This window comes from Photinus pyralis, unplaced genomic scaffold (genome assembly GCF_008802855.1).
Source record: "Photinus pyralis isolate 1611_PpyrPB1 unplaced genomic scaffold, Ppyr1.3 Ppyr1.4_LG5, whole genome shotgun sequence".
Lineage (NCBI taxonomy): Eukaryota > Metazoa > Arthropoda > Insecta > Coleoptera > Lampyridae > Photinus > Photinus pyralis.
Genome location: NW_022170596.1, coordinates 20,333,903 through 20,356,042, shown reverse-complemented (window position 1 = coordinate 20,356,042; position 22,140 = coordinate 20,333,903). Strand labels below are relative to the sequence as shown.

At 34.3% G+C, this 22,140-nt stretch overlaps 1 protein-coding gene across 2 annotated transcripts in view; it reads right to left on the bottom strand.

Annotated features, from left to right (window-relative positions):
• LOC116170350 overlaps positions 1 to 22,140 on the bottom strand; it is a 326,971-nt gene that overhangs the window by 125,026 nt on the left and 179,805 nt on the right. The window contains exon 4 of one of the 2 annotated variants that reach the window (XM_031486677.1): positions 13,986 to 14,041. The exons of the other annotated variant lie outside the window; for it this stretch is intronic. The gene's annotated coding sequence lies outside the window, so the exon portion shown is untranslated. The remainder of the gene's footprint in view (positions 1 to 13,985; positions 14,042 to 22,140) is intronic. 2 annotated transcript variants of the gene reach the window in all.

Genomic DNA, 22,140 nt, shown 5'->3' with positions numbered 1-22,140 from the left:
TTGACCGGTTAGAAAAAGTGGAATATGCCAACAAATTACTGGAGAGTAGTTCGGGGGGATTATTCCAGGGGAATCCAGTAGTATGGCATACTAAAAAATTATTGTCGTAAGTGCGTTCCGGCAATTCCTGTATACTATGTAGGTTTACAATGACTTAAAATACACAGATAAGTTAAGATTACCCAAAGACAAGCTACCCTCTTTAAAGTGATACGTAGGACATACAAGTCGAAAGGTGCACGTCTTGGGAATTTCGAATTTTAGCGTTCGCTTCTGGTGAAGCTTGAAGTAGGTCGTTTGTTATAATTATATTAAAGTTCAAACCTTAGGGAAAATTTTGTATCTAGCTACTACACATATGACAATTGCAATAAATTTTGAGATTCGTACTCTTCCCTTATTCTCTACAATTTGGACAAGAAAATACCAGCAGTTATTTCTTGTTAGTATTTCCATGCAAGAAAGCACCCAATTATTTATCCATTTACTCTCGTACAACGCATAAATACGAAAGCAATTAATTCACTTCAGCACAAGACCCCCAAAACACGAAAGAAGTCTTTTTGCGTTTCCTTCTGTTAGTAAATTATTACGGAGGGAGCCGCAAAGACAAATATACTGTTCTTTTTAATAATTTGCAAAGGGTTGCGTAATTAGTCAGATTATTTTCGAGTTTCTTTTCGTCAACAAGTTTTTCTCATTAACTGTGCTTTGGGGGTTGTTATTTTTGCATTATTATGATTGGTTACATAAATAATGAAATATGATACCTTCGAAATGTCTTTCTTTGCATGCAGAATTCAAGTGTAGAAATTTCGACGTGATGGCCGTCATAAAACTTTATGTAGTTGGATGATACGAAAAAATCCCTTTTGTCATCTTTGAGCTCGGATAACGGATTCCGTTCTCCACACATATGCCGAGGTATGAGCATTACCATACAGTTTTAATAAAACCTATATAGCAAACGGTATTCTACCCCCTTTAAGTGGTTCTCCGAGTGTCTCACCTCATCCTTTGTGTTTTCCAGTGACATATCGCAGAATTGATTTACAGTCGAAATAGGCACACTCAAGGCGAAGATTCAATTTTTAATTACAAAAACTGAACTATATCAGCGCTCTATAATAGGGAATATGCATGTAATTTTTTTAATTTTTGAATCGCTTTTTTACATTTTTCTAACATAGTAAAAAGAGTAAACACTGTTAGAACAATTCAATTTAGCTTGTAAAATAATATTTAAAACGTTGACTTTATTCGATGTGTTTAAACGCCGCCACGTTTTCAGCGGGCCTTGGATGACGTCATAAGCCACGACCAGTATTTGTTTACTTTTACTGTTGATTTATTTTTAACAGATTTTCAGTTGTAATAGCTATTCAGACCATGGAAAAAGCTAAAAAACCATTTTATAGGTATTGTCTTGTACAAAAGTACAAAAACACTATTTTTTTTTTTTTTTTTTTTTTGTATTTTGCAGTTCCAAAAAGACGACTCCCAGAGCGTTCTCAATTTTTTTTACAGTTAGTGAACCCTGAAACAACCTTTTTCAAAAATTGTGCCGTTGATTCTTGCAAATCGACGGGCTATGCAATTTTGTTTCAAAATCCGATTAATTTTCTTAGTTAACAAATGGAATAATTTCCAAAATATTAGTTCAGTAAGAATAGATCAAAAAATGGCAAATAGGGGAACTAAATCATGTATTACTAATTCCTTCGGAAATGTGTAGCAGAAGGTTCCCTGATCAACATATAATAAAGTCCCCCCGACTTCCGGGTGTGCTAGAGAGGTGAGGGGGAAGACCGTGGTTTTGATGGTCACATTGTATAGTTTTTTACTTACAATTCGAAAACGGTGCGTCATAGAAAAAAATTCTTTTCAATATAAATACAAGCTCATTAAATTTGCTACAACTTTGATTCTAGGTATACACTTTCTTAAAAAAACCACCGTTTTTAAGTTTTTGACCCACTAAGATTGAATATGTGGATTATACACATGCATGACCGTACTAGCCACCTCGATACGTATAGCCTTAGTATTACACTATGCCTATAGTAGGCGAATGGAAAGCTCTCGGAAAGACCTACATTAAAAAAATACGTCCAAATCCGAGTTCACGAGAAATCAGCTTTTGACTTCGGACTTGTTTTCGACACAACAAAAAATGATTTTTCGCATCGAACGATTCTTTAAAGGGTGAGCTTTTTAATGCTTCTATTTTACCAAAATGTATGATTTTTATTAATCAGAACGCCAAGGGCCTATTATAGAGTTACCTTCCTTGTTATATTTCGGGAGTTATTCAATTTGTTAGTTAACTAAAAAAAATTCCACAGTCCATCAATTTGCAAGAATCATCGGGACAATTTTTGGAAATGGTTGTCTTAGGATTCCACCATCTGTAAACAAATGTAGAACGCTCTGGGAGTCACCCAGTTTAAAAGACCAAGTATCGTTTTGTAAATTTGTTTATTTAATTATGCAATAACCTTCAAATCTACGGTGATCGGGTTTGTCATATTGTTTTGTTGTTTTCAAAAAGATCGGATGAATTTTACTTAGTAATAACCAATTGATCATCTTCGGGATTGCTTTTTTATATTTTTCCATAAAAAACAATAACATTTGAAAATGAACGTTTCATACCCATTGTATATAGAAAATTCAATTCTAAACCAATTCATTTCTCTTCATTTTTTCCCTTAGAGTAATGTTAACGAGATAAGTGAAGTCAAATGCGAAAAGAAACGACATCTTGCCATTTTTTGTTCGTTTTTTGTTTATACATAACATACATTCCGGGAGTTTTCGGCTAGGGAGACTATGATTTTCGGATTCAGCGGATCTTTTTACATAGAAGACACTTGATTTCGTTGAATGAAATGACAACACCCAGCCCAATCTGCCCAAATTGTAATTTGACTGCACTAAGTACTTATGAATATTGACACAACAAATGCGATCGCGTGGGATTTGACGTCACTTGCATTCGTCCAATAGTGAAGCGTTTCGCAAATTTGAATTTCGTTCGCTTATTTTGCACTTGAATTAACATTTTTAGCAATTAAAAACAAACTAAATAAGAAACTAATGGTTTAAGTATAATGTCAGGACAATAAATATTTGCTGGAGAAAGAATCAAGTAAATTTAAACCACATGCATATTCCCTATTAAAAATTCACATCGAATTTGAAACCTTGAAGATACAGAAATTTACTTCAACTGTGGGGTCACGTATCGGCATGATTGGGTACTCCACTTTCTGGCGGTAAATTTTATTTTAGCCGACGCACACAGCGATTCTCCAATTTGTACATATTTCTGTGTTCTCTACCCGAGCCGCACAAAGTATTCGAATAAACACACAATTAGTTGATTCACCATGACAACACATGAAATAAAAAATTAAAACAAAATTCCTGAATTAAAGAAAAGCTTACAAAGCTTGTTTGAATAAATTACCCCGCACACAAGTGTTCGACAATTAAATTAATAAAATTTAAAACTTACAGTTTTTGTTCTCTTCTAATAATCCTAATAATCTAGTGGTTTAAAGGTTTGCAATAAACAAGGCGCACTTACCTCCACTTCTTTTCTTTAATACACAAATTTTGATTAATAAACAACATTAACTTGAAAAATAAAATGAATTGCCGGTGACTGTTCAAACTTTGAACTTTAATTAATAAGGAACCTTAACAGCTTCTACACAAAAAATTATAATAGCGACATGCTACGTCTTCGACTAATCAAATCCAGCGGACAGCCCGAATAAAACTAATGTAAAGAAACGTACACGCTTTTCCAACCGCCGCTTCCCTTTTTGGTTGATTCGACTAATTAACGAAACACCACTTCCATAATAAAACAATCTCCTTCCAATCACAATTAGATTTGATAATGCCAGTTTCGACAGAACCGTCTCGCGTCTCCACTTACGCCGAACTAATGCGCACATCGTTTAATACCTGCATCTCCGTTGTCTCTTCTAACAACGGTTTTCTAGTATTTGTAAGTCCTCAATACATGTGTTTAAATAACGTATCAAGAGGACTATAAGAGATATTCATAGGTTCCAATTCTCGCTTTGACAGCGAAACCTTTAAGAGCACTTGTGAGTCTTTCAGGTATTTTTAAAATCTTAAAACGCTCTTGAGAATCAATAAGAACTTTAAGAGTAACTGTAAAAATTTATGTATTTGGGTCTTTAAGAGTTTCCAAAACGCTTTTAGAGCCTTTAGTAGAAATGTAGTGAATGTTTTAAAACCGAACCTTGTAGGGCAATTAAGCCTCTAATAGTTCTATAAAAGTCTTCTAAATGCTTTTAGAGTCTCTAAATAAAGTCTTTAAGAGTTTCCAAGGTTTTCTAGTCTTTGAAAGCAAAACCTTTTCTTTTGAGTCTTTCGGGTTCTTAAGAGTTTTCAAGAGGAGCGTACAACCTCACATAACCTCCACGTTAAGAACCTTTTAACTACATTATTGTCTTTAACCCTCTACTAGGCGTCTACTGTCAAAATGCTTTTAACTTTTAAATACCTGTAGGGTCGTCAATCCTGGTCACGTGCTCGACCGATGAAGGAGTAACCTTATTTTGTGGTGGTGTTTTTATAGTAAAAAAAAATTTTAGTTCAATTTTATAAGGTTCAGGCTATGTCAAAATCCGCAAACAAACAATAAAAAAAATAAATGATAGATAGAGAGAAATATTTTAAATTAATTAAATAAAGGGCTCTTGCCGCATTTAACCTTTTATAATAAAACGGTATAAAAAGATTCCCAACCATTCTTGAGGTCTGGGGGAGCCGAGGGGGGAGCATTCCATACATACTGTTGTATGCAATGGTATGCGGTTACTACACCACACACAAAACAGCTGCCTAAAAAAATTTCCAATTTGAAGGACTCGGTGGCCTCGACCACCTTCTGAAAATTCCAAACAATTTATTACACAACTTTTGATTTACGCCTGAGATAAATCTTGGGCTCCAATAAAAAATCTCACATGAAAGCTCTATCCAGGTCGCACAAAGGATTCGAATAAACAAACAACTAATAGATTGATAATGACAACAAGTTAAAAAGTAATCGTAAACGATTTACATAAAGCGCATTTCCACTTGCATTCATTTCCCATTTATAAGATGCAACTTCTGTTAAAATCGTAAAAATCCGGCCACAAATATGAAAGATAGCGTTGCACATGGGCAATCCATTTTTGACGTGTTACTTCAATTTCAGTTTATGAGAAGAATTTCATTTCAATGCTTTTCTAAATAATAAAGTTGGAACTGCGCATGCGCAAACCTAAATTTTAAAACTAATGTTAGATTTTCCTTTGTTCCAAGGGCCTAAGTGGCAAATTTCACTTAAATGGTGCCATAGATAAAAAAGTTGGCACTGCGCATGCGCAAAAGAAAATTTTGAGACTGGCGCTCGATGATCCTTTATTCCAAGTGCCTATGTATCACATTTCATTTAAATTCTTCCATAAATAAAAAAGTTGGCACTGCGCATGCGCAAAGCCAAATTTTGAAACTGGCGTTTGATTTTCCTTTATCCCAAGTGTCTGTGTATCAAATTTCATTTAAATTCTTCCATAAATAAAAAAGTTGGCACTACGCATGCGCAAAACCAAATTTTGAAACTGGCGTTTGATTTTCCTTTATCCCAAGTGCCTATGTATCAAATTTGATTTAAATTCTTCAATAAATAAAATAGTTGGCACTGCGCATGCGCAAAACCAAATTTTGAAATTGGCGTTTGATTTTCCTTTATTACAAGTGCCTATGTATCAAATTTCATTCAAATACTTTTATAAGTAAAAAAGTTTGCAATTCGGTTTATAAATGGTCGAGATGCGAAAAGGGCACTGTGAATTTTGAATCGATCCGATTCAACTTTTGGCATTGCGTATTATATGGCTAAAGCTATGCCCATATTGAATTTCATGCAATTCAGTTCATAACTAACGGAGATTTAAAAGCGATCGAACATTTCTAAACAAAGTTATCGTTCACACGGACAGATAGATGGACAGACAGACAAAGGAACAGACGGACAGACCAGCATGCAGACGACAGATAGCAATGCAAAATTATAAACGATCTCTAGGATCGTTAATAAACGGCAAAAGTGTAAAATTATAGAACATGTAAAAAACGGTTTTTTGTTTTTTTTACAATAACTTTTTTTGTAAGCGGTACAGAAAAAAATTCCTTGGTACAAGACTCGACACCATAACGAACCAAATAGCGAAAAAAGTAGAACAATAGCTCTTAAGATAAAGAACTAGTAGCGTCGCAAAACGAGCGGACGGACGGACGGACGGACAAAGTGGCCACAATAGCCACAATATTTTTGTGGAAATGCGCTAAAAATTGATTCTGAAGCACATGAAACAATTAGAACGAAAGATACAAAAGCTTACAAAGTTTCTTTGGACACCGCACGCAGGCTGTCGACAAATAAAACTCACAGTCTTTTTTCTATACTCCAAAAAATCTGGCCGTGAAAGGTTTGCGATACTCTGGCGCACTTATCAAAGACACAAAAGTACTCGCTGACAGCTTAGGGAAACTTCACTTTTTTATTAAACTAGACTCAATCTGGATTGATAAATAAAAAAATCGATGCTACTTGGACGGTAACTGCTTTATTTATTCACTCTCGAACTAATTTTTAAAAACTTTCAGCGAATTTTTTCTGCTTCGCTTGACGATAACGTAAAACTTCTTCTCCACACTTTATTTCGAAACCGACGAACTGCGTCTTGAACAAAACAACTAGGGCAGATTACCCAAAATTTTGCGTAAGCAAATTTACACGCTCTTTAACCGTCGTGAAAACTATCAGGTACCAGCAGCCTTGTCTTCACGTTGACTTCAGTATTCGAGGAAATACCACTATCAAATTAACGGCCAATCACAATTAGACTTGATAACGGCAGCTTCAAAGCAACGCGTCCCCACTTACGCCGATATAACGCTCAATTCTTCGAGAATCTTATCTTTCCTAACAGCGATAAGAGCACGCGAGTTAATTAAATTTCGTCCCATAAAACTTCATTATCCCAAACGACCAGATGCCTACGTATTAAGACGCAATTTCACGTTTTACCATTTACACAAATTTTAATAAACACGGGCCCGCGTAGCTCAGATGGGTTTACGTTAGTAACTCTAACGTTGACTACAAGGGTCCTGGGTTCGAATCTCAGATAAGGCATGGCTGGTTGTGGTTGTATAGTGGGTTGAGCGGGAAAAATAGCTATTAGCTAACACTTCACCCACTATAAAATAAAGGCAATAAAAAAATTACAAAAGTCATAAAATCTAAACAAGAGGAACGCATTTAGAAAACTTCTAAACGGAAAAACAAAACTGAGATATAAATTTAAATACAAAAAACCAATCTCCCAGATTGAAATATACAGGATGTCCTGTCATTATTTTTGATGTTCAGACCGAAATAACGTCTACGTGACGTTGTTTAAACAACAATATCATTCACCTGATTTCATTCCCCTAATCACATAAAATTAGTAACCATTTTTTTAAACAAAATTTTCATATGTAGCTTTGACACTAGGGGGAACATCACAGTAAAATGGTGTTTTCGTTAAATATAGTGTTTCTATAACAGGTACTGACACGAACTATTTTCGCCAAACGTGTTCTTTTCCCACATTAAAATGAAAAATTATGATAGTTCCCCTAAATGTATAGAATTGATGGAAACGATTATAACAAAATTAAAATCGAAATTAATTTGATAAAGCAATGTTTAACTGAACGTTCATCGTGAGAATGTATTACTTTCGAGCGCTTTCGCAACTATTGCTTCTGTAATAAATTAAATTTATTGAGCTTAATTAATTTAACCGAAGAATTGCTTTCCAAGCACGTGTTTGGGATGTAAAGAGCAAAAATAATGTCCCCGTCATCAGTATTTTATTTATATCGGTACCGTCCAGTTTGGATTTCTACTTTTGCAAGCTTATATTTTCTTTTGTTTAAATTGAATTAATGAATTGAAAGATCTGTCCACAAAATAAAGTGAAATGGTTCATTAAAGTGCATCCGAATACAGAAGAGTCTTTGTAAGACATTTAAAACCCTGAACGTACAGAAGCTTCTGAAAATTTTTAAAGAAACTGAGCTAAGAGTTTGGAATTTCAGAAAAGATTGAAGACCATAAGCGTCTAAATATTCGGATCATTTTGGAGCTTCCGAACCGAATCATTCTGAAATAAAGTCCAAAAGTTAACAACGTTTCACAACTCGTTACTTAGCAACTTTAAAGCACGTGTGTTTTAAAGGCCTTTTTTTCGCACGCATTTGAGTGTTTGAAACGGAGATTGTGATTCAGGTATAATAGAAAAAAGGTTCTAGAATTTCAAGAGTGCCCATAGATTTCGCAAATGTTGGACGTGCTGAAGCTTCTTTAGTTTCTTGTGAAGGTTCTAAAAGCGCGAACAAATACAACTGACTGAACGTACTGATCGAATTTACAAGGGTTTCATAATTTTTACAATAGAACCGTTGTATACCTACTTTTATTAAACCTAGTATCTTCCCATTTCGGTCAAAATCTAAATTCATCTTCAGAGCTTTAGACCCTTTCTATTGTTTCAAATGATTGCGAGAAAAAAAGGTTGGAATAAACGTCAATTTGGTGGGATCGTCACGAACGACTCTTATTGTAAATAGGAGAACCTATTTTGCAAAGTGTAACTAGAAAACATTGGTTCGTTTAAGGTCACCGACGAATGTTACAAAATGAAACAGACAGAAAATTAGTGCATGAACGGCAATAAAGTAAATTTTCATTTAGAAAATGTATTTCCCCTGGATGTTACAAATACCCGAGTAAACAGTTGTAAGCCCTAGTTACAGTAACGGTTTTCTCCGCTTTTACAACCCCATCGTGTAAGAACATATTTCACAGACCAGTCACCCAGTGCGAAATTTAAAACGAGTTGCTTCAAACTCAAGTTAATTCCGATTTACCAGACGAAAGGCGTCAATCAACCAAAACTCTACGAACGTTTACATATTAAATCAAAATTTTAGACTGAACCAACCCACATCAAATTTAAAACAAATGACGTTTACTCCGGGGCTCGCGTCTCTCGCATACATTTAACATCAGGTTAATGGATTGCGTGTATACTTCATCCTCGTGATCTCGGATTATTTTTCTCATATCTTCTCGTAATTTGAATTTGATTGATTTAACAAACCGTAATATACATCGTCAACCCACGAAACGGGGAAAGCGTCTACGAAAAACAACCAAAAAGAATCGACTCGGCTCTCCACTAATTTTGCTATTTCCGTTCCTACTTGGCCAACTAATTTGCGCTAGATTGCCAATTTCCTACTTGCAAATTAAAAATTTTACGAGCCACCGTTTAATAATTATCTTCGGATCATAATGTTAATCGCGCTCTCCCCCTTGCCGGTGACGAGAATCCCCCATTCTGAAACGGCGACAATTACGAGTAGCAAAAAATTATTTAATGAGCAAGGTGTATATAACATCGACTTAGTTTCCATTATACAGATCATTAGGAAGTAAGTCAAGTTGCCTCTTCTTGTTTTAAAAGTTCTTTCAACCCGCGGCGTAATTATATTCAACAAAGATTCGTAACTCTTGCGCCGGTAAAGTATTAAAATTTTCCCCATTATATTTCGAACTTATCGCATTAATTCCACATCTTACAATTTAGTTGCTCATTATTTAAATTACCCCTCACTTTTTGATGTAAAAAGTGTAAATAAATGCGTGCGCGTGGATAATTAGTCACATTTTAGACGCCCTTTAATTTACAAGGGAAACGGAACGCATCCCGATTTCATTTTACGTTTTGGAATAAAAGCTCCGCGCCTTTTAATATTGTAGTGCTTAGTGCCTTTTTTTAATTGGACGCCGGGATCGCAATTATTCTTTGTGATAAGATGAACAGGCGCATTTATTTTTAGACGAATGAAATGTTTCGGCTTTTGAAAATGGATTCGAATCATTAAAATATGTGCATTGTAATATGCAAGGATGGCTTAATAAGTGATTTTACCCAAAAATCGTCCTGTAACCTTCATTTTGATGCCTACTTTCTGTCAGGAAATTTTAGTTTCCATGACAGAGGCAAAGTAGACTACGTTTCCTGCCGCTTGTCACTTTACCGGCCGCACCGTTACTTTACCGGCCGCATTTTTGACATTTCCAAATGTCTATAATGACTCCTGTCATCACTGACAGATTGACATTAATCAAAAGTTAAATATAAAAATTGAAATTTTGTATTAAAAGACGATTTCGGGTAAAATTAAATATCTACAAAACTCGTTCGTAAAATGTCATTACCTGACTCGGAAATTAAAGTGGCCTGCTTTTGAATAGTCTTCAAGTTCGACCTTATATATAAAATATCCAGTTTATAAAAATGAAGTAGCTATTAGAACTGAGGTCTCAAATTGCACTTTATTTCAAATAGGAATAAACGAATTAACTTCAAACATTAGTACCGAATTTAATTCTATGCTTTACCTCGATGATTTGATCTTTTACTGTGAACATTCGGATATGGGAGCCATCCAAGAGAAACGTCAAAGTAGCTAATGAGAGGTGTTGTAGCAAACGTCGCTTGATGTCATTTAAATCGCATATAATTATCATGCTGTTTGAGGTAAGATCCATATTTTTATAACATTGAGGAGCAGAAAAATCAATTACAGTGAGTTGTACTTTTGAGCAGTTGTGTGCGAGTACCTTGTGGTAGCTGGAAAACCCAGGTTTCCCTTCCCGAATTGCCGAATTTATATACAGCGTGTTTCAAAATGAATAGAGGGGTTTCAACATGTTATAATATTTGATAGATGAAACTTACAGCCACAAGTGATATATCAAATGAAAGAGAAACTCAAACAGTTTTTGTTTGTTGGCATCAGTGCGTATGTTTCCGCCGCAATCCGCTAGAAAGCGCTAATGACAGGGCTTGTTTCGCATGGCCTCCACGGTCACCCGACCTAACCCCGTGTGATTTTTATCTTTGGGGGTTTATTAAAGACCGTGTGTATGTGCCTCCACTGCCAGCCGACCTTCCCGATTTAAGAAACAGGATTGAAACAGCTGTTGCAGCAATTACTAATGAGACACTCATCAAAGTTTGGGAAGAACTAGCATACCGTCTTGACGTATGCCAAGTGACGAATGGTGCTCACATTGAACACTTGTAGGCTATTATGTAAAACTGTTTGAGTTTCTCTTTCATTTGATATAACAATTGTGGCTGTAAGTTTGATGTATTAAATATTATAACATGTTAAAACCCCTCTATTCATTTTGAAACACGCTGTATAATGTGAGAGCGGAATGAAAGGGGTCTTTTGCATTTGTTCCGTATTTTTGCATCTTTTTGTTTTTTGATCTTTTTGCTTTAGTACTTTTATTTCCGTTGATTATAAAGCGGACTGTTTGCTTTCCTCTGTTTTGTTTCCCCAGAAATCAAGATAGTTTTTTTTCGGTTCACGCTTTGGGAAATTGTTTTCCGTGGGCCGTAGTTCTGTTGTAGATTATCTGATCCGTGTACCCGTCCCATCCCTATGCTGACCCCGGTTCTTGGACTGAATTATGTTGACTTCCGATATCACTCCGGCCACCTTGACCAGGAGCAAGGGGTAGCAACTTCTGGTGGCGCTCGAGATTAACTGCACAAAAGATATTTTCTGTCGTAATGCTCAAGCAAAAATTGAATTTATAAGTTTGGTTTATTGCCAACATATCAATGTTAGAAGGTTGTAAAAAGCTAAAATGTACGGTTGGCGGGTTGAAGGATGCACAAACCTTGAATCTATAGGACAATCTTGTCATTCTTTTTTCTCTTTCACACAAGCCTTGTCATGTAAGTAGCATAACCGCCATTTTAATTGTTAAGGCAATAATTCAACAACGGTATATTTTTGAATTCAGAAATAAAATACAGGGTGTTCAGTTAAAAAAATATATATTATTTTTTGTACCCCTTAGATGTGGTACGCCATTGTGGTTTTTGAGATACATTAAGACGACTTGTCACTCCAACAACTTTTACATTTAATGTGTTAAATGTATACCTCTATCTGTGATAATAACAAAATATTCATTGGGTAGATTATAATCAATATCCCTGTACACATAGAAATTTTGAATGGTTAATTGCGAATCGAGACATGCGATGTGAAAGTCCTCATTTTGATTCAGAAAATCAGCCGCAGTTTGATGGTCGGAAACACAAATTAAGTTAAATAACTTGTTTATTAATTGCGAATGTGGTCCGTACTATGCAAATATTGAAAAGCAGTTTGATGAAGTTCGTAATTAAAATTTATCCTAGAAAATAAACAAACTTAGTTCAAAAAGTAATTTTAGACTTTCTGCCGTACTTCGTAGCCAATTTACGTAAGTATTATTATATGTCAAGATATACTAGAATAAAGTAAGCGTATGGATGAGAATTTTAGTTTAAGTTGAAATAGTTAAATTAAACATTTAAAGAACCCTTCGTGCTTAATTAAAATTGACGGTAATTAAACGTACCCGCTTCATTCTCTCGAATGGAATAGTCTCAGTTTATAGTTATTTATTATGCTGAAAACGCTTATTCCTATTGCATTACAAGGCATAGAAATTAGATATTTTGTCGTACATGAGCCACTACTATACCGAAGTTGTAATTGAATAAAAAGTGAACACGGGCATGATATAATAGTTATTTATGTATTAAGGGCATAATAGTGATGTTTATATTCTCGAGGGCGACGAGTTAAGAAGCTCGAGGATCGAAGTTATCGAAGCATTGTCCGAAGCCGATATCTACGATACTTAGCTACGTTGTTTGTTTACTCTGAAGACTGCTCATCTTGTTTATCTTTTGAATTGATTAGATTGTATTACTATTCCAGAAAAACTTAGTTATTGTTCATCATAAAGTATTTTTCTAGAATTTGAGGTCACTTTTATGTGTTATACACTCGGCCTGTCGATCAAAATTTTGCTTTTGCTAGTGTAAAGTCATTTGAATTATTGATTTTTTTGAGTGTTAATTAGAGTTTTAGTATACGATTCACCTCCGTGTCAGACGTTAGCATTGCAATTTCGCAATATTATGTGCAGCGCCATTCATAACCCTTTTATTTGTATGTTGTGTTATTATCTGTTACAGATTTGCAGAACGCGCCCTTCTGAGCTCAAAAGCTTGCGATCCGTAATTCAAAGGTAAATTTTGTTATTTTCGTCAATTCTCTCATTTAACGTTTGATTACATATTGGTACTCGATACAATCGTTGTTATAATTATTACGTTACTTGTGGTACTCGATACAATCGTGCTGTAATTATTACATTTGCTTGAGGTTCACTTATCGATTATAGCTCCGTTGTTTCTGCGGAACCCTGTTTCGATATTAATATTTTCTCCGACTACGTGTTGATCCCCTTTTTACAAAAAATTAATTTAAATTCAAATATTGGCATAGCAGAACAGTGACCTATTTATAATATTCTTTAAATCATTTGATTAAATTATCTACCATCAACTGTGACGTCAATTATTGTTTATGTTCTATCCCTATCAAGTATTTTATCACTTTACCTTTTCAAGACCAGAACAAGGATCTCTTAGTCTGCCTTGTTTCCCTTTTTGGCAAGTATTCTCTCCTCTTTTCTAACATTTACTGAAGACTAAGTGGCGCCTATATGAGTTACTTTTACTATATTTCCTTTTTGCTTATTTTTGTTTGTGTATAAGAACCCCGAATATTCATTAATCTAATATTTCAAACCTACTCCGTGAAAATTCAAATATCCGGATCCAATAATGATCGGCAAAAGATAACAGAAAACTCACATTAATGTCCAAAACTACTCACAGAAATTGCGAATCAAAAATCGCAACGAAATTGGGTGCAAAATCAATATAAAACTGTTAAAATCTTACCTTAAACTTGATAAACGCTGTTGCGGAAGAGAACTCTTCTCGATGCCAATAAACCGCTGGAACAACAATAAATGATTCAAAAACCCGAGTTACATGCTTCGGTATTTAATAATAAATTGAGTAATGCATGAGGGGCCTTGATCTATTTGTATCCAAATCGAAAATCCACTATTCAATCATTTGTGCAATTAGACGCACGGGATTATTAAAATACTCCTGACAATTTAGGTATGCCAGCGAATCTCAAACTAGTATATTAAGATACAAGTGTATAATCAAGTCTTTAAAGCACGCGCAACGAGTTTAAGGGCACGACGCAAAGCGGAGTGCCTTTAACGTTTCAAGTGCTTTAAAGACCAATTATACACGTGTATCTTATAGTATTTTTTATTATACCTGCAGTATAATTTAAAAATAGGAAATACAATGAAGTCATATTGACGTATACTCGAATACATGTCTAATTAAGTGGGCTGGGTGTTCGTAATTTCACGATTGCCATGGAAATGTCACTTGACGTTTGCTTATAAAAATCATCGTCTTTGTGAATTAAACGATTTCCGTTGAAAAAGATTATACATCGTCCATTACATCGATTGTTGTAAAATCTAAACAAACGTTGGTAGGTGTAAAATCCAACTCCAGTAAAGCCTATTATAAAAATATGAAAAGTTGTTTCCATGGATGAATAGGAAGTTACTTACGAATACAGTCTTAAATGCGTCCATAATGCTGGCATATATGAAGGAAATGTCAAAGGTATTTAAATCTTCTATCTTTTGGTACATTCATTCAAAACTTTAAAGCAATGCTGCGATTAAAAAGTGGAACAGATTTGGAAGCATACCCTAAATTACGCGCGTTTGTGAAAGCTTCAACCAAAGGGTACAAAAGCCAAAGAAATGTTCTGCATTTACAGAAAGCGACCTAAGAGGATTTTTTATTTCATCCAGATGACAGTTTCAAAAGTCATACTTGAAGTATCGTTTCTTAGCAACTTTAAAGCACGTGTGTTTTAAAGGCCCTTTTTCGCACGCATTTGAGTGTTTAAAACGGAGATTGTGATTCAGGTATAATAAAAAATAAATTATGGTGACCATAAACCAAAATTCAATGATGGGGGTTAATGGATATTAGTACTGGCATCCTTAGCACGCAGCACTTTTTGATTTACAGAGGTTTCTAGTTAAACTAAAAACTTTTGCATCTTCAAGTTCAGATATCCTGCACGTTCTTTTACAAAACAATTACAGAACTGCTAATTCGAGTTTTCCAACTTGAGTTAGAAAAAGAAATCTTCACTCTGGATTCGTTTGAAGGTCGATTACATTACTACTATTACTGAACAAAAATTACGAACTAATGTCGAAAGTTTCCCACCCCTTTCAGCACACAAGGTTGCTTGATTATTAGAACTTCCAGACTAATCGATACCACAAATGTCTATATGTATTTCGTTTCAAGCCAATACTGGTTGAGTATTTCCATGACAAAGCTGAAACTTTTGTTTCAAAACTGTGGAAAACGCTGCCAATTTCACGATCAATTTGCCAGTGATTAAACCAAACTATACATGTGATTCAATTAAGCAATAAACCAAGCGACACAGATGAAAATTAGAGGCGCACAAATATGAGCGAATTATTAATGACATCTAAAGAAACTTCTGATTAGAAATTTCGTATTACACGACAGGAGCGGAGAAAAACGAAGTTAATCATTACACTTGATTATTATTTGGAAGTGTCTCTCCATTTATTAAAGTGAACAGTAATGAAATTGGATGATCCCCATCAACATCAATTTTATGAGGACGTCTAGATTAATTAAACTTCTGAGATCACTATCATTTCGTTTTCATTTAAGAAACTTTTCAGACAAAAATGTGACGACGGAAATTTATTACGCGGTGACCAAACGTTTTTGGATGCCTTAAAAGATAACGTGTTAATTGTTTTAAAATATCAAGCTTAATTAATTGATTTTGGTAGGTATTCTAGTGTGCGACAAACATGTAATTTATCTGGAGCGGATTTAGCTCATTTAGCATAGTCCACAATTTCAATATTGTTACGTTCCGAAAATTAATTGGAAATTACTTTTAATCCTACGGTTGAGGTGTATGATTGATTTAATCGTAATCGTTTTGGAAAGAACGAAACGTATAGACAAATGATACAAAATTATTTATCGTTCGCGCCCTTTCAATTTGTCAGGAGTTCACCTCGTTCCGCAAGAGACGCACGTGATAGAAAGGCGAATAAATTCTTAACGCAAAAATTGGTCCTGCTTGTCTTGCAATATGTCTACCGTATCTTCGAGATACGGTTTCGACTGTAACAGTCAATTATAATACCAGTTCTTAATAGGAGATAAAATGATATCCAGCAAACATGCATACGATTATCAGCAACAGTCAGTATTTGCTTATGATTACCACTTTGCTGTCAAAACGCGTTTGGATTATTAACGAGATTTTTTGTGGGTTTTTGTGTTTCTAAACAAAAATTAATCGGGAATGCGCTTGCCCAGGCATTGACATTTTTTTCATTTGAGACTTTCTTCGTTCTCTCAATGCTGAGATGGTATAGTGTACAAAGTCGGAATGACCACAATATGACAATGAAATGCATAACTTACACTGTACACAAAAGATTTCATTTCTTAACGAATTACCGATTGTAAGTAGAACACTGGCACTTCTGCGGCCATCTTGGATGTTATTAATTTAATTCGTGAGGTGGGTGAGGGAGTTTTAGGAACTTATTTTGATTATTTCTGGGAACTTTGAATAATATCGTGGAATTTGATCAATTAATTGATTTCGCGCGTTGTTTGACGTATGTAATTGAATTATTTCTTTGAGATTAGACTTTGATTTTGATCGATTGATTATTTCGGCACTCGATTTAATTAAAATTCTGACAATCGGATCAATTGGTGGGCGAACACCAGGAGATTCTCATCTTTATGGAACTGATTGGGGAATTTATTGGCCTAGTATCTTAATTAGCGTTTTTATTTCATTATCTATTGCGTTAATATTAACCAATTATATCGTAATCAACCTCACACTATTGACAATACCCTCTTATTTGTATGGGTTTAGATCAACAGTAGGTATAAGATATTGCTATCGTTTAGCTACACGATATAGTTAAGTAATCCGGGTGAAAAGGCAGCGCAAGAGCAAAAACCCTTCGCGACTAATAAAAAAAGACAAATTATTCATTTCAAATTAGCCAAAAAAAAGATTCCTATGTAAATATTAATTGTATGGAGGAGTCCGAATAAAGCAAAGCAAAGCGTGCGATAAAAAATCCTCTGCACTTACATAGAGCGTGTTTCATGGGGGCTGGTACGTACGTTAATATGTTACACACTTGTTCCTAAAAATCCAATTCTTAAAAGGCACATGTTTTTAGGCACTTTTCTGCTTAAAATGAACAAATCTATAACATATTAACGTATTTCTCATGAACACCCTGTACCTATATTGTTTTCCCAGTTCTTGAAAATCCTCATTTTTCAAAGTGTAGGTACCGGAATTAGAAAGTATTTCTTGAACAAAACGCTCTCGAAAAACAAATTCACCTTGCAATTGTGAATTGAGTGGATTCTTATCTTGGCTAAAGTAAAGTGGTTCTTATCCTACCTTCGTGTGGTGTGTATCTTGATTAAATTAAATGAATTCTTATCTTTGCTAATGTCCCGTGTGGCTTGTATCTAGGTTAAGGCGAATCAATGTCGATTTTCTTGTTCCTTTCACGGATGCTGTGATTTACTTTTAACCTTTCGAGATGGTTGCATAATTTCGTGGAATTTTTACTTTTCATTCGATCAATTAATTTATTTCGAGATTTTTAATTTGATTAGCGTTTTTTTTGTGGTTTTCCAAAAAAGACTAAAAGACTTAATTAGAAATTGGAAGGTGATGAATGCTGAACCATTTCTTCAGAATTTGAGGTTTTAATTTAGGAAGATATTTTAAATACGCTTCAGAACTTTCGAGTCTAATTAGTTTTTTCATGGGCGTTCTTAAAAATACACAAACAAAGGAATATTCGCAAAACTTTATGAAAATATTCGGATTTCGTGTTATTTTTTCAGCAAAATTAATAAACTTAGATGTTAGCTATTAGTATTTGCAAAAATGTTGAGTTTTAATTTCATTTATTGTCCAGTATGCAGATAATTTCGACCTGCAAAAGGTGGTGTAAAAGATTTTATTGTTTTAAATGGTCTATTTTTGTCCAAACAACATGTATTTGAAGACTGCACACCAATTTTATCCCGGCACAACTTTTGGAGCCAAAAAACCTCAAAATGTTTGGACTTTTTTTCATTTTTTCGCTAAAAAATCGAAAACGGACCATTTTTTATGAATAACATTTCTTGAGTAAAAAAAGCTGCCTCGAACAAAGGATGAACAAAACAAAATCGATCCAATAGAAAATTTTTTATAAGCGATCAAAAAACACCCATTTTTGCCAACTTTTCTAAAAAACTGAGTTAACTTCTTTTTATGCATTGGGGCTCATAAAGGAACGATAAAATCCACTACCCCTCTCCCTAAAAATTGTAAAACATCAATCAGTGTTTAAAACGTACCAAAAATTGGCCAATTTTTGAAATACCAGTTTTTTAAAAATCGGATTTTACCAAAATTGGCTCTAGGTATTTCTTGACACTACAATATACCATACAGCATCAACCAAAGTTCAACTATTACCTAAATTTTTAAATCGTTTCTCCAAAAAAAATCGCTTTTAATCTATATCAAAGTTATTTCAAAAAAATATTTCAAAATGAATGACACATTATTATGGCACTTTTTCCCTCTACAAGATGCTAGTTTTAAATTTTAAGTCTGACGTTTCGTCTCCGGTTAACCATCATCAACTTTGATTTTTCTTATGGAAGTCATTTTTACTTTTTGTGCCATTTGATAGAGCATTTTTTTCTGATTTCAAAAATCTACATATTATTATTTTTTAATCAGAAATGGCCCTATTAATTACTAAAAACGCAAGAAACTACGAACATATACTATCCAAGTTTGCCAGGCAAAAATGAAGATATTTTAACATTTTTAAACATTTTCCGCCCCCATATAAATGACAGTGAGGCGCGCGTCTCAGGCGCCCTATGGATAATCCGCCACTGTTCTTGTATAGAAAAAAAAGTTTAATTAAAATACAGGATTAACCACATAACTCTTTAAAAAGTCGCATATCAATATGTCAACATGAGTTTATTCATAAACGATCAACGAGCACGAATCTGTGCTCTTTTTATCAATTTGCTGTGGAAATTCTTGACAATCATGGGCAAGTAGACGTAATTTACACAGATCTGTCAAAAGCATTTGACTGCATCAGTCACTCCTTATTATTAACAAAATTACGGATATTTGGACTAAGCGATTGTCTCCTTGCACTATTGGAGTCTTATTTGAAAAACAGACAGCAGGTGGTAGTGTACAATGGCTACTCTTCAATCGCTTACGAAGCAAAGACAGGAGTGCCACAAGGTTCCAATTTAGGCCCATTGTTATTTTTGTTATTTATAAACGATCTCCCCGAGGTATTAAAATGTCACACATTGATGTATGCAGACGATGTAAAATTGTTTACTTCCGTTTCATGTATTGGTGACTGTCTCTCCCTTCAAAAGAGTTTGGTGCGTTTACATGAATGGTGTCGCATTAACAAACTCAATCTAAACATAAACAAATGTAGAACAATGAGTTTTTCTAGAAAAAGGTATCCTCTAATTTATAATTACAAGATTGATGCGATAACTTTAATACGTTGCAATCAATTCAAGGACCTAGGAGTTACCTTTGATTACGAATTATCTTTTAATCAACATATTTGTGGGCTGGTTTTGGCTGCAAACAAAATGATAGGTTTTATAATGAGAAACAATTTACAAATGTCTCAACATTGCATCTTTTATTTTTTACATTTGTTCGATCTCGCTTAGAATACGGTGCCCTAGTGTGGTCCCCTTATTATGCTCGCTACAAGCAATTAATAGAGGGCGTCCAGCGCAAGTTTTTGAAGTACTTGTGGTTTAAAAAGAATAACGTTTACCCGCCTCAAGGTATTCCCACCTCAATTTTACTCAATACTTTTAATACAGTTTCCTTGAACAACAGACGAACGATAATTGCAATAGCATTCTTGTACAATCTACTGCATAACAATATCGATTGCATATATTTATTGGGAAAAATCAGTTTACATGTACCACGAATAGAAGGAAGACATAACTTCACGTTTCGACTTCCATTTGCGAGAACTAACTTAATGCTAAGGTCTCCGACTGCAGTGATGAGTGCTGCATATAATAATATCAACATTGATTGTGATATCTTCAATTGTTCGTTAAAATCCTTAATTAATAACTATATCCGTGTTTTGTAACAGACCTATTTATACTTATTTATTTATTTATATATCTACTTACTTTGTTATATTATTACTGTTGTGTGTGTTTAAATGTTAATCTCGATTATATTATTACTGTTGCGTGTGCTTAAATGTTAGTCTCGATGTTAATTAATAGTGTATTTAAATGTTATTATTATATATATATATATTGTTAAGTTGTCCTATAATTGGCTTTTGCTGTTGGGCAATAAATTTATTATTATTATTATATTATATTAAAAATATATCTACTTTGTTCACTTTATATCTCCTGGTAACCAAACTTCATATACAGACCAATTCGTATACGTATATTAAAAAAAACACCTAGAGCCAATTTTGGTAAATCCCATTTTTGAAAAACTGGTACTACCTAATTTAAATTTTTGGTACTTTTTGAACTCTTGATTGATGATGTTATACAATCTTTAGGGAGAGGGGAAGTAGATTTTATCGTTCCTTTAGGAGCCACAATGCATTAAAAAAAGGTTAACTCAGTTTTTTTGAATAGTTGGAAAAAATGGGTGTTCTTTGATCGCTTGTAAAATTTTTTCTATTGGACCGATTTTGTTAGTTCATCTTCTGATCGCCGCAGAAGTGTGTTTCGTTTAATTTACTAAAGAAGTGTTAATCATAAAATCTGAATCGTTTTCGAGAAGCGAAGAACTGAAAAAAGTCCGAGCATTTTGAGGTTTTTTAGCTGCAAAAAGCTGTGCCGAGACAAAATTGGCGTGCACTCTTCAAATACATTTTATTTGGACGATAAAATCGTTTTGCTGCTCTGCATACTGGACTAGCGAGCGCGCACTTCGAAATAAGCGCGTTTGCTGAGGCATTTGAATACCTGTTATCTACAATTTGTGTCGTTTAGGCCATAAAGGTCAGTCCGCCTTACCCCTTATCTAATAACTGGCAACCGAAAGTGTATTTAATTTTCACGTAACTTGTAAGGTGCTGCGTTATGAAAACAACAATCCCAAACTTGTCAGCTTGCCAAAACCACGTCTTTTGCTCAAGTTATTTCTAAATTGTAAGGCACTTGTCTTTAAAAAATACACCAAAACGTCTCTATTTCCAAATGTCATCGTTTGTGGTTGCGTTATCACCATAATAATTTCATTTCCGAAATTCCTTAACTAACACGCTTCAACTACAGTATTTTTAGTTAATTTTCTTATAAAAAAATTTAATCAGCTTGGTGTGATAATAGCCCCCGAAATTTAAAACATCTCTAAAACCGTCGTTTTATAGGTGTTACAACGTTCCATTTGTCATGGTAGACGAGACAAATACCATTACACACTCATGCAAGGTAATAAATAATACAAGTTCAAGACAAAATTATCTTATCTGAATATGAAATATGAATGGAAATCCACTTTTCGCTTCTCCAACTCTAAAGAAGTTTGTGAATACGTATTGAATGAATTTTTGGACCAATTAAATGCTTCTTGTAAGGATCCGAATTTAACATGAATACAGAGAGAAAGAATGAAATTGCTAGTCACCCATTTTGTACAGTTTTTAGGCATTAGGTGACACAATAATCTTGATTTGCTTGCTTCGATTTCAAGACATTTCATTTTGCGAAGGAGGTATTCCGTATTCGGCTCAAATTAATTCAAAATTAGAAAACTCTGCGACAATTATTATTAAAAAAAGGCAAATGTGGTTTTTGTTAAGAATGAAATTATCAATAGACTTCTAAACACCTGTTT